The 16,356-nt window shown below is 37.4% G+C and overlaps 1 protein-coding gene across 1 annotated transcript in view; it reads left to right on the plus strand.

Moving 5' to 3' along the window:
* The first annotated feature begins 2,271 nt into the window (after positions 1–2,271).
* SEMA3A (semaphorin 3A) overlaps positions 2,272–16,356 on the plus strand; it is a 245,201-nt gene continuing 231,116 nt past the window's right edge. Inside the window, exons 1-2 of the mRNA XM_085083330.1 lie at positions 2,272–2,554; positions 11,450–11,520. The gene's annotated coding sequence lies outside the window, so the exon portion shown is untranslated. The remainder of the gene's footprint in view (positions 2,555–11,449; positions 11,521–16,356) is intronic.

Below are 16,356 nucleotides of genomic sequence, written 5' to 3' on the forward strand. Positions count from 1 at the left end.
TATAGGGAAAAGTATGTTGGAGAAGCCAGAGATTAAATCATCCCCTCCCTCCAGGCCTTTTTTGAAGAGAATGAAGTCAGAAAAGTAGCAACTGCAGGAGAATTATGCCAGTGATAAGTTTTCTCCAGAAGGGGATTGAGATGGACTGAATGTCTACATCTGTTCATTGGTTACAGAAGTTTCATTAGAGGATATGGACATCTATCTAAGCCTAAGCTAAAGACTGAATGCTTCATGACATGAGGTTGAATTGTGGTTTCCATGGGTCTGTGGCGTGAAGAGTAGGAAATGCTGCTCTGGGCTGAGAATTGAAGCATTCTTTTTATGCAGTGTCAGCACATCAGCAAGAAATAGACATCTGATATTCATTATTTATTGCAGGAATTTTTACAAACAAAGCAAATTATTTTATATGGTACAATGCATCCAGCAACGTTCTTGCTTAGAACTGGTAGGATGGAGTCTGGGGAAGGATCTGTTTTGGTCTGACTGACAGTCTGAGGACTCAAAAGCTTGAAGCAAAGCTCTGTAATCATTTTTTAAGGAAATTAATATTAGTCAGAGAGTGTGTTCCTTCCTCCAAGTGGTTACTTTACGTCTCAGAGGATGTGCAACTGAGAGCAGGATGCCTGTTGTCAGCTTGTGGAGCTGGCACAGCACTTCTGCAGTGACACAAATCCAGGGGGACCTTGGAGAAACTGAGCATGAACATACATTTTAGGAATGACTGAGTGGGAGTAGAGTGTTTAACCACACCCACCCTCCATGTTTTAAGTCATCAAACTGAAAACACCCAAGAAAAACAAAGCAAGGGCCATGACATTCAAATAGTTCAGTAAAGATTTAGATTCCCTAAGTTTTATTTCAAGCTGACAGACCAAGAAATTCCGACTGGCTTGTGTGCTGTAGCAATAAAACCATTACTCACGCAACAGGCAGAGGTTTGGTAGTGAAGTTTACTTCTTCCATCATATTTCAAATGCAATTTTTCCAGGCACAGACAAGTTCCCTGTATGGCACTTGGCTGCATTAAATAACAGTAGCCCAGCATCAATATTGTAAAGGTACCTGGGGCACCCACAGAGCTGCTGTTATGGCTCTGGACTTGACCATTTGCTGCAGGGTTTGGTGTTCTCATTCTGACACCCCATGACTCAAATCACCTCAAGTAAACCGAGATGGTTTCATGGGGCTCTGTGAAGACTGAGTGTCTGACCTTCATTTCCAGGTTGCTGGTGATGATTTCATCAGCTCTCTGTGCCACACAGGGCTCATCCACTTTCTGACCACACTCAGACCCAATCCTCAGGTGACTGTCAAGACTGGACTCTGTTTATTGCAGGGTAAGCTGCACAGAGACGTTTTTCCTTTTTTGAGTGAGAGACAGAGGGATTACTCTGTGTTTTGCTGTGTTGCTCTCAGCATGGGCAGAGAGAGAAGGACAGAGCCTAAGATTATCCAAACCAGAGCTGCCCTCAGATATGTGTTCATTGCCAGGGCATGTCAGTAAGGATTAAGCACTGTTAGCATGGCAGTTTGCACAGCTGCTTGAACTAAATGTCATCTCATCTATGGCTTTTGGGGAAGATGTGGAGAACTCCAGCAGGGAAAATAAATGTCTGTGGCATTCAGTGAGGAAGTGTTACTCTTGGTTAAACTCTCTTGACCTGAGCGGAGCTTTGATTTCAGCCTCGATCAGTTGGCTCTGATATTTTGCTTAGCAGACTGAGAGGCTGACTTCTTTAGGATTCTTCCTTTGGGAGACCTCACCTCCAGCTGAGATGAAATTAGCTTTTGAAATCTGTCTTTAAAAATCCAAAGTAGCAGAGATCACCCAACTTCCTTCCAGTGGCAAAGCTTGCAATAAAATATTTCTTTGAGCAGACCTCCTATTGCCAGACCATTTTCAGTGACCTTGCAGACCAAAAAGTCATTCATCCAGGCAAAAGTATTCATTGGCACAAAGAAGGCCAGAAAAATAGATATTTTATACTCTGCATCATCACTCAGACCCACATAATAGTTAATTTTAATATTCAGTTTCTGGTGAACAGAGAAAGAAGATGATTAGGCAGTAGAATGAGATGCAGTAGATATACCGGTTCTTCTTGTGTTTCAACCAGTAAGAGGTTTCAGCAGGGATAAGTGAAATAACTCAATCACCTGTTTACTTTCTGATTCCTTCAGATAGCAAAGTGCTTCCATGTGCGAGTGGTTAAGGTACCAGAGATTTTGGTATTCAAACAACACCAACATAAGGAAAAAATAGGCCAAGAACCAGGCAGTGTAGTTTGCTTCCTTATTTATATATTATATCTTTTTCTTTGACGACTGCATAGCTACACCCAGAGAAGTAGTAATTATATCCAGAACCCAAAGAGGTCCATCATAACATGAAAATGTTGTGACATCATAGTCCTTGGTTAGGGAAATTATAATGATGGCAGAGGTTAAAGCCACAGTGAAGGACAGGCAGAGAAAGAAGAGCCTCAGAGGAGAGTTTCTTGCTCAAAAAGCACAAAACTCTCCTGTTTTGAAGGAGAATTGTCACAAGGTAAGTCAACTTACTTTTAAAATGCTTCTTTGCATGGGGATGTTTTTGCAAATGTTTTTCAATTGGTTTAAAACCACTCATGGGTGAGGTGGAAGAGAGGAAATAATGAGAAACAAATTCAGTGGAAAAACAAGTGTTGATGGTGTGACAAGGCAGTGAAGTAAATTTATGAACTGATTTGATCATGGATATTAGCACCTCCTTTCCTTCCAGTGTGAGTCAGAATGAACATAAACATCACAGCTATATGGAAAAATGTACCATGGGGGAGGGGGGAAAGGGGAGCAAAAAACAATTAAAAAAACCTTACTCTTTTGCAAGATTTTTTAATTTGATTTTTTTTTATGTTTACTAAGAATAAAGCTCACAAAATGTTGAAATAGTTGTCCCATTTCTCTTCTGACTGGAAGAAGAAAATATGAGGACTAAACACAGTTTATGATACACCAATAATTTTCTAAGCTAAATGCTACAAAGACATCAGGGTTATTTCAATAGACATACCAATGATCCAGGATCTACTACATTGTGAACTATAAAATGACAAGGCAAAAGTACTTTGAAACACATTTTATTAACTTTTCAAATATTCTCAGACTGATCGAGACTCTTTACCAAATGTGTTACTCTCCAACATTTTCCCAAGCAAATTCACATGTCCTATCTTTTTTGGGGGAAAAAGAAGACAACTTTATGATGGTGACAGTAATGCATAGCATTTTTCATGAGATTGTTTAAGAGAACTATTTCACCTCCAGAAATCAGAGAATATGCCAAGCTAGAAGGCTGCTGTTTCAACGATGAATTATATATTCACTTTGCTTTTCATTTTTAAGGAGCTAAACTTAATTTAGTAAGTTTCAAAAACCAATGGGCATAGATTATTTCACTAAGAGCTCTCAGGCAAATCTTAGATTTCAATTGTCTCAGCCATGTGCTCATTCCTTTGTGCAATATAACAACCTTGTTTCTGTAAATTCATTGGAACTGGCAAATAATGAAGGGACCTTGAATTCCAGAATAAAGTCAAAATTTGCTTTATACCCATGACTAATATAAATTCTGAACTCCATCTAATAGAAATATTGAGTAACCTCATGTTAATCTCTTCTTGATACCAGCTATGAGTGGCTATGATAGCTGAGGTCAGATTACTATCCCTGATGTTTATACTCTCCTCCCAGAATTTCTTTGGTGAGGAATTATACTGAGGAAAAATCCCACTTCTAGATAAGGCTGGCCTAGTGGAATAAAGTTAAGAAACATCATACACACTCTCACATTTAAAAGTCCTTAAGGCTGCTGGAGTTCAACAGGGCTTAATTATTAAATCGGTAACCAAATATTCTCCAGATACATTCATCTATGCATATATTCTAAGATTTTGTTTGATCAAATGATTTTTAAAATATAAAATGTAGACATGTGGGTAGCAGAAAATGAAAAATTTTTATCATTATCTTAGCCCATATGAGGACTTCCCCCAAAATATGTTCTTAGAAAGAGAACAAGCAGACGCAGCTATGATTAGATTTTTCTTCATAAAAGCAGAAAATTGCATGATGTAAATATTGTTTTTATTGTACAGATGTGCTGTAACAAAGAAAAATGCATGCAATATTACATTTTGTCTACTATAAAATGAAAAAAAGTTACAATAAAAAAGAGTAATCCTTAGCCTGTGTTGTATAAACTTAAAGAAATGGTAATCAACCTTGATGCGTGACTAAGGCACACATCTGTCTGTATGATTTATGACAGAACACAATCGGAGAATAAACTGTTCTTTAAAAAAAAATACCCTCCCTGTAAGAGGATATTCTGCTCTACAATGAAGCATAGATTTTTTTTCCATATTTCCTTTTCCACTAAGTTATCTAAGGGTTGTTATTATACATCTACAAGATGTAGTTTCTTAGCAGTCGTTATAGAAATCCTTATCAGTCTCTTCTTTATAGAAGCTCAGGGGTTTTCTTAAACAGAGAAAGTTTTATTTCAAAAGAAGGAATAGTCTTCTTCCTAAAAACATAATTATAATTCTGAATTAAATGTCAAGGAAATTAAGTCTCTTTATTTCTATTCAAGATTATTGTGAGGAAATGGAATAAAATGGTTTTATCATTATTATTATATTTTTTTTAATGCTCCTTAGTTTGAATACGATATTTCAAAGTCCTGAAAAGAGTTACAGCTTCCTATTTATTTGATAAAATTTCCAATAGGAGTATCAGCCATAGTAAAGACAACATGGACAGAACCAGTACTGGAATTTAATGGAGACCACCTAACTAAACCAATGTAAGCTGCTGAACTATCACAAGCAGATTAATTTTTTTTTTTTTAATATAGATATAGACTATGTTTAAAGAAGCAAGACTTTGCAGTTTTTTGTCCAGTGGGTTTGATTATGAATACAGTGTTGCTTGAGTTAGAACAGAAGGGCTTTAGACACTCATTGAACCCAATGACAACATTTCCACAATATTCATGTGTAAATTAATAAGTCATTTAAGACTCAATGTTTTCCAATGGCCTGGAGTCCTATTATTGACTTAATTTTAGATCAAAGTCATTAATGTTTGTTGAATCCTCTTTTATTGAGCACCAGTTACCACCTCTGCAGTGAAGGAAATAACATGCAACGATAGCAGAATATTTCACTGAATTAAAAAACCAACCTACTCTGTGAAGATCTTGAAATCGTTTCCCCAGTGTTGTTCTTTGTTTACAGTTGTAATGAATCACTTTCAAAGGTAGATCTCACCAAGTTGGTTTTTGCTGCTGGTGCTGGCTGGACTTGACAAACTGGCTGGTGGAGAGAATGATGCAAGAGACTCCCGTGCAGAACTTCTGCATCCCTGCCTCAGGGAGGAAGCAAGTTCTGCTCATGGATTTGTCACATTTAATGGCTTTTTCAGAAGGAAATTGCATGTCCTATGACATCTATCGGCAGTAAAGATGACTTAATAAAGAAAGGGAAGGTCTTGCATTAGTGAGAACAGAGTAGGCAATTAGTAATTCTGCAGTCATGACAAAGTTATGTGATGAGGTTTATTTAATACTAGATTTAGATGGGTCTGGAGGAAGCTTTAAAAGAGTAGGAGGCATAGGAGATGGATTCAGGCCCTGCCTCTGCTTTAAGTCAAATACCTCATAGCATTAGGTTATGGTAATCTGCAGTTGTATCTGCTTCTGCATCTCTTTCAGTCATTCTGCAATATTTATCACAGAGAGATCAGAAATGTGGTAAGTGATTTTGCATATGGAAGAAATGCAGTTGCTCTACTTCATAGAATTATATTTGGAAGGCATAAACAAAAAGAAATCAAAAGAGAATATTTATCACTATAAATTATTTGTCTATATAACACCTCAAAATAAATGTTAGAAGACCTAAACAAAGCTGATCAAAGATAACAGTTTAGAAACAACTCTCTACCCTTTTAAAAATGCCATTGGAGAAGGTTTTTACTTTTTCTTCTACCTCTAAATTCTATTATTTTCCAATGTACTAAAATGACATGAAATTTATACTGGAATGACGAGACAACTATGATATTAATGACTCTATTTCCTTCCAAATACCAGGAAATTTAATCATCACATCTTAAAAAGAGCAGAAATATGTGTTTATCTGCATAGTGAAGATGTAGCAGTAGAGACAGTAATGAAGGGTTTACAGGTAGCAGAGGCAAATCTTTTAAAAATATGAATTAGACACAGAATGCCAGATTCTGCCAAGTACTAAATTGCTCAGTTGTAAGACTGGGCTACTGCTAATGCCAAAATATCAAGTAGATTGGAGGTCTCTGCTCAAGGATATTCCAAAGCCTGTTAGAGTCAATTTAGACTATCTGCTGATAAAAGGAACTTTCAGTTGTGCCTCACCTCCATAGCAATCTCGCTTGAGAGAGCTCAGGGACTGAAAGTCATAGAAAAATTTCATTCACTTTGAGTCAGATTTGGGAAATACACAGCATTTCCCCACACCAGTTCAAGGAAGACAGAATATAGCAACTCTTGGACTCAAATATGGTATCTTGCTCCTGTGCCTCTGGGACCCAAAGGTAGCCATTGGCTTTTTTTTTCTTTTTTTCAATGCATCTAGAGCATAAAACAGATTTTTATATTCCTAGAAGACCACCCACAAGGTTTCCTCCTTCATTTTTACAAAGCTGTTTTTCATTGGGAATAATGTGTTTGCCCTTTTATGTACCAGCCAGGAAAAGCTTTCATTAATAAGGCCAGTTCTGAAAATGCCTGTGTTCATTTTCACCAGTAATTTCTAAGACAAGGAAATGTTTCTACATCTCTTTCCCTGCTGGTGGGTTTCCAAAAATTTATGCACTCACAGAACAGTATGCATAATATAGCTTCTGAGAATGTTTATGTCGACTGGAGACCACAAAACCTGACTAGCAGGAATTCCATCTGCTTTCTCCAAATACAAGCTGAGACTTTGCCTTTCTGTGTATCTAACTTTGAAAAGCTATGTTTTCAGAAAAACACCTTTGCAGGTGACTTGTGGAGTAAAAATTATCTATACAATAACTTTCCATTTCTACATTAAAAGAATATTTGCATTCAAATGCTATCACTCATACAATTATTATGTCTGGCATAAAGTTTGTATCTCCAGAAAACAAAAATATGCTTTACATAACTTTCTATCTGCTTGAAGCTTATCTCAAGGCTGTGACAAACACTTCTAGCATTGGTTTAAAGCCAAACATCACCTCTTAGGGCTCCTTGCTTATGCAAATATTGATGTTTAGTGTCAATGAGGAATATTTTTATGAAAATGCATTCACTCACATTTTAGCTTCATGTACTTGATGAGATGCTGTGACAGGACACTGAAATGAGGCATAATTGTGATATGAGCCTGTCCAAACCTTTTCTTAGAGTGAGGGAAAAGAAAACCCAGATCTTCAAAGCTGCATTTGATTTAAATTTAAAAAAAAAAAAAAAAATAGTAGTCTTGGAGAAAGTTCATCGATCTGAGGTGAAGGAAATTAAATGTCACCTGGGACAAATCTACTTTTCCATTTTTCTCCATGTTTGCTCCTTGCTTTTTTAAGAAGTCCGTGCTACAAACTCAGTCTTCCTTCTTATTCTTCCTTCATCAACTCAGAGAACTTCTCTCAATTTGGGGCATAGGTATGGACATCCTCATTTGCTCTCAGGAAACAATCTCTTCTTCCAGGAGCTCCTGTCTCACCTCAAGCTCAGTAGTTCAGACAATGTGAGCTCATGGAATTATCTCTTACTATCACTAAGACCTTTCAATCAGGTATTGTATATAAAATATAATAAACATAGGGGGAAAGAAAAAGTTTAAACAAGGAAAGATGAAGTGTTGTTTCATCCAAATTTATTTATTTCAAGTGAGTATAAGCCCACTACTAAAAGAGCTACCAAAACTAACACTTTCTGTGTGGAGTCTTCTGCAGATGAAACTAACCTAGTGAAGTGTATCTGAAATGTATGCTCACCTTAAAATTCCTGTATGTCTGCAAAAACTCATAGTTCAACAATTTATTTCCAAATTGAGTAAAAGCTAATCACAACCACAAAAGGTTCCTCTCTATTCTCTCTCTCTTCCTTTTGTCCTGTAAGAAATAATAAAGTGAGCAGAATTTCCTATTACATTTTTTGCTGGTTTAATCGTAGGACATTTAACAGGGTGGTCTACTCCTTTCAATCCTAGACCAGTTGTTAGGGGAGCAGGGAGCTAGAGCTGGACTTGGCTGCTCGTATTTGATTATCAGAGCCAGCTGGAAAGGGGTCAAACGGTGCCTATAAAGGACTGAGAAACCTCAGCTGTAAAAAACAGCAGGAGGTAGTTTGGCTCCTGTGATTGGCCCTGAAGTAGCGGGAGCACACCAGAAAAAAGCAGTGAGGACCCTGCAAATTTCTTAATAAAGATTAATTTTTCTTTCTGCATGCTTGTGTGTGTGTACATGTGGGTGGGTGGTTGGGTGGGTTGATATTTACATTGTCATGTCCAAGACATTAAGTAATTGTTTAAGTAAAATGTCTGAAAGAGGTACAAGAATGCTGCCAGTCCTGGCAAGGTGACTAGTAAAGATGAAAATCAGTGGTACTTCTTCTATTTATTGCTGGCATGTTTAGATTGAGCTTCATATGCATTAGAAAGAAGTGCATGCACCTGCAATCTGAATTTCACAAGGGATTAATAATGCTGGGTGCTTAAACTTTTGATGCCCCTCCTGAGAATCTTAAAAAAGCCTGACATTTTCTTTTTTTTTTAAGTGTATTTTCTGTCATTCTAGAAAGTCAGCTTAAAAAAGAGGGGAAATAAACCTCAACAGTAAATAATTTAATTTATTTAATGGGGGTTTTGTGGCTTAGAGATAAACTGCAGACCTTTTCCACGTCTGATCTTAAAATGCACAGTCTCTTTAACACAGAATTTTAATCAGAAACTTTTGTATGGAGAATGCTCTTTTGTCCAGATGATAAAAATATAAAAATACAGCTGCTACTACATCTCAGGAAAGTGTTGATAGAACTTTGACAGAAGCATAGCAATAATAATATTTCAATATCACTCAAATTCTACTACAATGAAGAATATGCTTAATTCAGCTGTTGAGTGTTGAAGACAATAGTTTAGTTATGTGCATACATTTTGCAGGAAATAGAGAAACTTTGAATATAAAGTGGTTTAAAACAAGTTTTGGAGTGGGGGCTGTACAGAGAGGACTGGATTAGCAGGATGGTTACAGAGCTTGTGCAGTGGCTAAGAAAGCCTTAGAAGAGTTGGAATGGTAAACCTGTTTAATACTCAGGACACTCTTAAGTTGTTTGCCCAAATAATTGGTTAGTGTCAGGTTAAGAAAAGATAAAATGTAAGAATCCACAGAGGTATCTTTTATGGCTTCTGTATCAGTTTACTTCTTAAATGGTCTCTGTTAACTTCCTCAGATCTAGAGCTGGTAGGTTTGATGGTTTTGCAGCAAATTTGGGTCTTGTTTCCACAGTCCATTGAAATGACTTCCTTCACTGGGCTTTGCCCAGCTTTTAATATAAGGCAGAATAAGGTCTGGAATTTAGGGCTTTAGCCTGCAAAGAACAACACCAGTAGGAAAAAAAGAAAGAAAAAGAAATAAAGAAAGAAAGAAAGAACTTCTTGAGAGCGAATCAGCAGCTATTGTTCCCTTTAGCAGATAAGGTAATTAATTCAATTTTGAATCACTGACAGGCTAGGTTACAGAAGATCAACTCTTTCATTTTTGAGATACTGAAACTGTTTTTTCTAATTACTTCAACTGTGCATGTTGGCTTCTGTTTGACAGTTGATGTGGGCAAATTCTCAACACTGGTGTCTTCCACTGGATGAGTTTTCTTCTGCCAGCTCTTTAAAACTAGAGGCAAGAATGCCTCTCAGCAAACTTCTTATGATACATTTGCACAAGAAAATTATCCTGTAATGTCATTTGCTTCTTCCTTATTTTAATATATTTTAGCATAGTTCCTCCTGTGTCAATCACATTTAGAAAGCCAGAGCATTTCAGTGAAACTGTATATCATGATCCAAATATAGAAACTTTTTTTTAAAAGCATGTAACAAACAAGACCTTGCCTAATTTTACGTGAGAATGTTGCTAGCTTATTTGCCAAGGAATGTTAGGCATTGTGCAAGCACATATTAAAATACAAGCTGTATCCTAGAAATCTGTAGGGTCGCATAGCATCTGCCATCAGAAATATAACAAAATTAACCAACACAGGCCACGTGTTCCAAACAGAAATCCTTAATTTGAAATGTTCAGTGAAATGAGTCAACTGTAGATCCAACTGGGTTTAATTCCATTTGGACTTGATCTTTCATGGGTACATTCCATAGAGAAAGTATTGAAAAGCATTTTTCTCTGCTCATCCATAGCCCTGTCACTCTTTAGCATCTTGAGAACCAGGGTGTTCTCTCAGTCCCAGAGCAGGAAATCACAGCCCAGGGTGTCTGTTCATGTGGTGGGCACCACAGTAGTAAGTTTGTGCCAGCACCTCAAAAGTCCATTTATGTGAGCAAATTTCTTGATAATGACTTGCAGAATTTCTTAAATGTTTTTCATTTGCCTTAACTTCTTGCACAATCTTCAGGGTTAAAAAAAAAAAAAAAGGAGCAGGCTGGATGCAGAACAGATGTTCATATAGGTGTAGAAATGTCAATTATTTGAGTTTTCACACTGAAGAAGGTTTCTTTCACAGCTGAAATTAAAAGTTAGCAGCTCTGAGCTACTCCAACTTGAACTTTGCTTTCTGATCAATTTCCTTTGCTGGAGCTGGTCTTTGTGGATGCCCACAAACATGTCTGAGTAGATATTCAAGCCCAAAAAGTCCTGTGTGGCTCGCAGAGTTCTGGCTGCTGGCAGGTCAGGGTTCCTGGTGTCCTCCTGGCTCTCTCTGCACTATAATGTTTCAAAAAGTGAAATTCATTTATTTCAATATCATCCATCTAGGCTTGCCTTTATAAGGAGATGTAAATTCATTCCAATAAAAATCAAAGTATTTCGAGGTTTGGTGGGGGACGAAGGAGGTTCATTGGGTTGGACTTTTTTCCATTAATGAGACAATCCTAACAAACTCCAGTTGCAAACCAAGATGACTTCACTTCATTACGGCAAAAAGGCTGATACTTTATAAGTGCAATATGACTGTGTTTCATCACAAGACCCCTGCCATGCACTTTCCCAAATCTTACTGAATTTAGATTGGTCCTGGTTATATAGTCAAGACTTTGGATGCTTTAAAGCAATGCTGCAGTAACTGATTATGTTCTTATTTACTGTTCAGAAATAGGTAAGATTTTATGCATTTTTTTCTGTAAACTGGTTGTATTTTTTTAAATATAAAATTATTTTCCTTTAGGAGTATCAAAAGAAACGTCAATCAAACTGGATAATTTTGCTTTGACAGTTAAACACCCGTGGCAGTGTGAGGTAAGATCTTTTGTTCTTCTACTTAGTTTTGTTTTCTTTTTTCTTTTTTTGACATGCATTTAAATAAGTTAAACTTAACAATGCCTTCCTGCTTGTTTTCCAGGGATTAAGAATTCTGTGCAAATGTAATATGTTCCTTAAAGAGCCTAACAAATACTCTGAAAATCATGTAAAGGATTAGAATACCAGTTTTGTTTAATTTTCTGTTAAAACTTCAGCTAGATGTTCATATAGACACTGCTGATTTGATGGAGACAGATAAATACTATGCTTATAATAAGGCATAGCTCAGTCTATGATGTGCCCTACAGTTTTGGTCCTTGGTTTGTGTCCTGACAATGTCATGCCTGCTTGCTGAGGTGGGGCCTGGCACAACAGGACATTATGCATTTTGATTTATTTGGGAAATTTTGATGGATGGCCACACCAGGGCCCTTCCTCCTAGGGAGCTGGAAATTGAGATTGGAGTATTTCTGCCTCTGGTTCAGAGATGTCCATTGTATGAAAGTGTGATAAGATGGTAAACACACTACTGCTCTGAACTGTAATTTCATACCTCGTAGCCTTTTGGTTCTGGAAGAAGCATCATTTACAAGAGTTCACTCTTGCAGGTTAAGCTCTCGGCTGGTTAGGTCGATGTCTGAAATAGCTTCAGGTGCAAGAGCTCAATTACTGCACCTATGATTGATCTGATCAGGACAAATTTTTAAAATGAAAACTTCGGGCAGGAAAGGAAATCCATGAGGCCGATGCCTTTTTGGTTTTAAATGTTTTATTTTTATAGGAATTGTGACTGACTATGGGGTAATTTTCCTTGTGTGAACTCTGGAGTAGTTATGATCATTATTTCCAAAGGTTCTTCTCACAGAGGTTGGCTTTGAGCACTAGTTTTATTGAGATATTCTGAATTCTTTTTTGAGCAGCCTCCTTTACCTAATCACACTGTTGTACAGATGTAACCTAATACTAAATGGTGTAAATACTTGCTTGGAGTTGCATCCTTCCAGTATATGCATGAAAGAAAACACTAAAGCATTTTGCTGTTTTCTCAGAGAAGCTTTTTCTCACCCCATGAATCAGCTATTGCATTTGGAGCAAGGTGCACAAGGGTCTCCTCACTTTCCTGTCCTTTACCCCTGGAGTTACATTCACAGCAGGGGGAAAAGGGAGAGAAGATTTCTCCCTCCCTTACAGGACCAAGAGAGAGTTATGATAATTTAGCCCTAAGTGTTTAAGCCATGCTCCAGTGCTGCTCAATCTAACTGAGTTTGGCATCATTTGAAGGAGCTTGCTGAAGTGTGAAAGGCACTGACGTGGGTATGATTAAAAGTATTGAAAAATTATAGACCACACTGCAAGAGGCCTTTATTCAGGTGGATGAGGTCAAAGCAGGTTAATACACAAGGAACACTTTTGTAGCTGATGCCTGTGTATGTCAGGCAAGGACAGATTGAGATTTGTCTCATCAGGTGTATCCTCTCCTTCACCCTACTGGCCACAGTGTACAACTGGCAGCAAAAATTGTGCAGTAATAGAAGTCGATCTTACTTTTCATAATTTTAGGAGGGATTGCTTCTTCCAACACAAAATCTCTACCTAGCTCTCTCTCTGTCTTCGATGTAAGTTTTCAATTTCTGGCTAGCTGAGAACATGAGCTAGAACAGAGAAGAAAAATAGAGAGTGGGGTATATGATGTAACCCCACAGAAAACACAGGTGACTGAAGTTTGAAAGGTATGATAAATTTTAAAGGGGTTCCTGCTTTCTTGAGCAACTATTTCCATATCTTAATTGAACCTATTAAAAGTGTAATATAAAGGTTTTACTTTGGGTTGATTTAAAAGTAAAAGCAGTATGTTAGCAAGTGGCAAACTTCCAAGATAACCACACATTTTAGGATGGGATGAAGGTCATTTCCAACACTCTGGAACTATGATTGACCCCAATTTATAAATATTTTTTGATACTCAATAATATTTTAGTCCAATTTTCATGGCTGTATCCTAGGCTATAGATGAAAGCTAAGTATCTGTTTTCTTTTTTTGGCAAACAATGATGTCCTGATTTTTCCAATCTAAATTGCCCTCCAGGGCACTAATAAAACAAGTCATGGCTCACAAAGTAAATTTCCTGTGTACTAATTGAAAACGGTTTCAAATTTATTAGGATTTCAATCATCTTCCCAAGATCTAATGCCTGTGTTCATGGTACTCAGTTTGACTGTTAATATACTCACCTGAATGGTGAAAGAAGCATTAAAGGTAGTTCTCAGGTATTTTAAAATGAAGTAGAGGGGGAAGGGGGAATGAAAGTAACAACAGCAGAAAACCACACGTCATATAGTTGAAGGTAGTTTAAGACAACATCTGAAACGGAGCCCTCATTCTCATGAAATATTTGGGTTTATTGTACTTGCCAAAACCTTTCCTATACGTGTTCCCAGATGCTGGCTGTAACGCTTGATCTGCTAGGATTTGCTGCTAGACCTCTAAGGTGGTAGAAAAGGCAGGAAAGCCACAACATTGGTTTTTTCTTTGCTAGGTTTTCTCTGTTTTTGTTCTGCAAACTGCAGGAGACAGGGAGGGAGAAGGGCTGTTGAAATGTCCCAACTTTCTCCCTCTTCAAACCACACCACAGAGAAGTGTAAGAGCTGTGCAAACCATACCCCAGCAACCCACAGAGAGCCTGCCTTCTGCTCTGGGCTTCCTCTCTCCAAAATACTGTGCTGGGAGGGAAGGCACTTGTCAGATTTTCTGGCACCACATTTCATAGCAGAGTTCCCCTAGCAAGGGAACCACAACCTCTTGTGCAGACTGAATTAATAACACGACAAGAGCATTTGGCCTCCATGTGGATGAGGCCTGGCTGGAAAACTAGAACTCTGGCTTCTGAAAGACTTCAGGGTTTAGAAGTTTATTTCCTTCATCATGCTAAATCAAATTGTGTAAAGGAAAAACAGGGTAGGAAAAAAACCTCTCAATATCTATGGCCTTATTTTCCTCAAAATACTGATGTATGAATGCTCTGAAATAGCTCAATTGTTATGAAGATCACCTATGATTAAAAAGCAAAACAAAATTCTATTTCTCTCATGTCTCCAATAAAACCTAGGATAAAATCAGTCTCTTTTCATTGTTTTTATTGCAATTGTCTTGGTTTGTGCAAATATTTAAATATTGGACAATAGTCTGGATGGCTTGATGGGGATGTAAAAACGAAATTTCTCTGGTAAATTGTTCTGTGTCTCAGTGAATGTGGGAGACTGCAGCTCAAATCTCAACCTTTTTTTTTTGGTTCGTGGTGATCCCTCATGAAGAGGGGGATGGGATAAAACCCTGTTTGTGAAGTGTCTCCAAGGATGTCACTCTCTGTGCACTTTATGTCCTTGGAGAGATACAGTCTTTCTGACTATTATTGCATATTTATACAAAATTATCTTCACTGGACCATGACACACATGCATTAATTCTCTATCCTCATGTTTTGTCTAAGTAAAAGTACAGCCAAGGCAAAAGTACTCCTTTGGATTAGTCTGTGATGGATCTATCTGAGAAAAGTTCCAAATACAAATCTAAAAAATGATTAATTTTTATTAAAAGTAATAATAAAAAAATTATTCTAGCAAATCATAATTTTTGGATAGGAAAGGTGTTTTGCTGGAGAAGTCCCATCCTGCTGTAATGCAGATGATCTTTGCTCAGGGTGTGTGCCCTGAAAGCTGCATGGAACAGCAATAAGTTCTCATGAGGTGGATTCTTGTTTGTGCTGCTGTACCTACTGCAGCTTTCACCCACCCTGCCTTTCCCCTTCCAGCACAAGAAGTAGCATTCAAAGTCTGCAATCCCTGTTTTACTTGGCTCCAATTCTAAACACTGTGACTTCCCTCTGCTTACAGAGGTGTGTTCTCTGCTAGGATACCTAAAGGGACTACATTAACGTCTGACAGCTATTTTTTCCAGCCACAGTTTCTCTGTCAAGACTCATGTTCATGGCAAAGACAGCAGAAGACCAGATGAGCAGCAGTTGCAATGCTATAAACTAATTCCCAGATGTAGAAGAGTCTAGTTGTAATGGCTGTACTGTACATGTGGAAATTAAGTCTAAACATACTGCAGTCCCCATTCGCTTGTGAGCCAATTAAAATGTCAGTCATGACAGCAGCATAGTAGATACTGTGTTTCTCCTTCTGTTCTCTTGTATGCATATCATTTTGGTATGTTCATGATAATTTATGGGGGGAAAAAGATAATACAGATATTTCACCATCATCTGGTTTTTGCTATGCTTAGTACAATACTATACTTAATTCCAAGAGCTGAAGAGACACCCATTGAATTCCAGTAACAATTCCTTTCAAACTGTTCTAAGCAGCAGTTGCACTTTTTCAGTTTTACATACTTGTATTTTCCTATAAAGCTGCAGTAGGTAATTTATCATTTTATAAATGTTATAATAGATAATCCATCTTTTATGCAGATGCATCTTTTTCTTGGCAGGACTGTATTCCATTATTCCAGTCAGAATCATAATCTGATTATGAAATCTGTCAATAGGCAGATAATATCTAAGGAAAGAAATCTTGACACCCATTCTGTAAATTCCTTCAGATATGGGCCTAGTTTTGAAGTCATAGCCAAAATATGTTTTATGCTAATGGACAGTTTTTGCATTTATGCAGAGATGATAGCATGTCTGATTTTCAATTTTATTTCCATGAGTATGAGAGAGTAAAATAGCTTCAAAGTTAGCATAAATTATGTCTACTTTTTTATCATTTGCAGTGATGGAAGAGAGTAAAGGTTGTTGCTTCTTGGGGTTTTTTATTTTAAATAAACTG

Source organism: Lichenostomus cassidix, chromosome 1Aa, assembly GCF_008360975.1.
Source record: "Lichenostomus cassidix isolate B80296 chromosome 1Aa, HeHo_3.0, whole genome shotgun sequence".
In the NCBI taxonomy this organism is placed as follows: Eukaryota; Metazoa; Chordata; class Aves; order Passeriformes; family Meliphagidae; genus Lichenostomus; species Lichenostomus cassidix.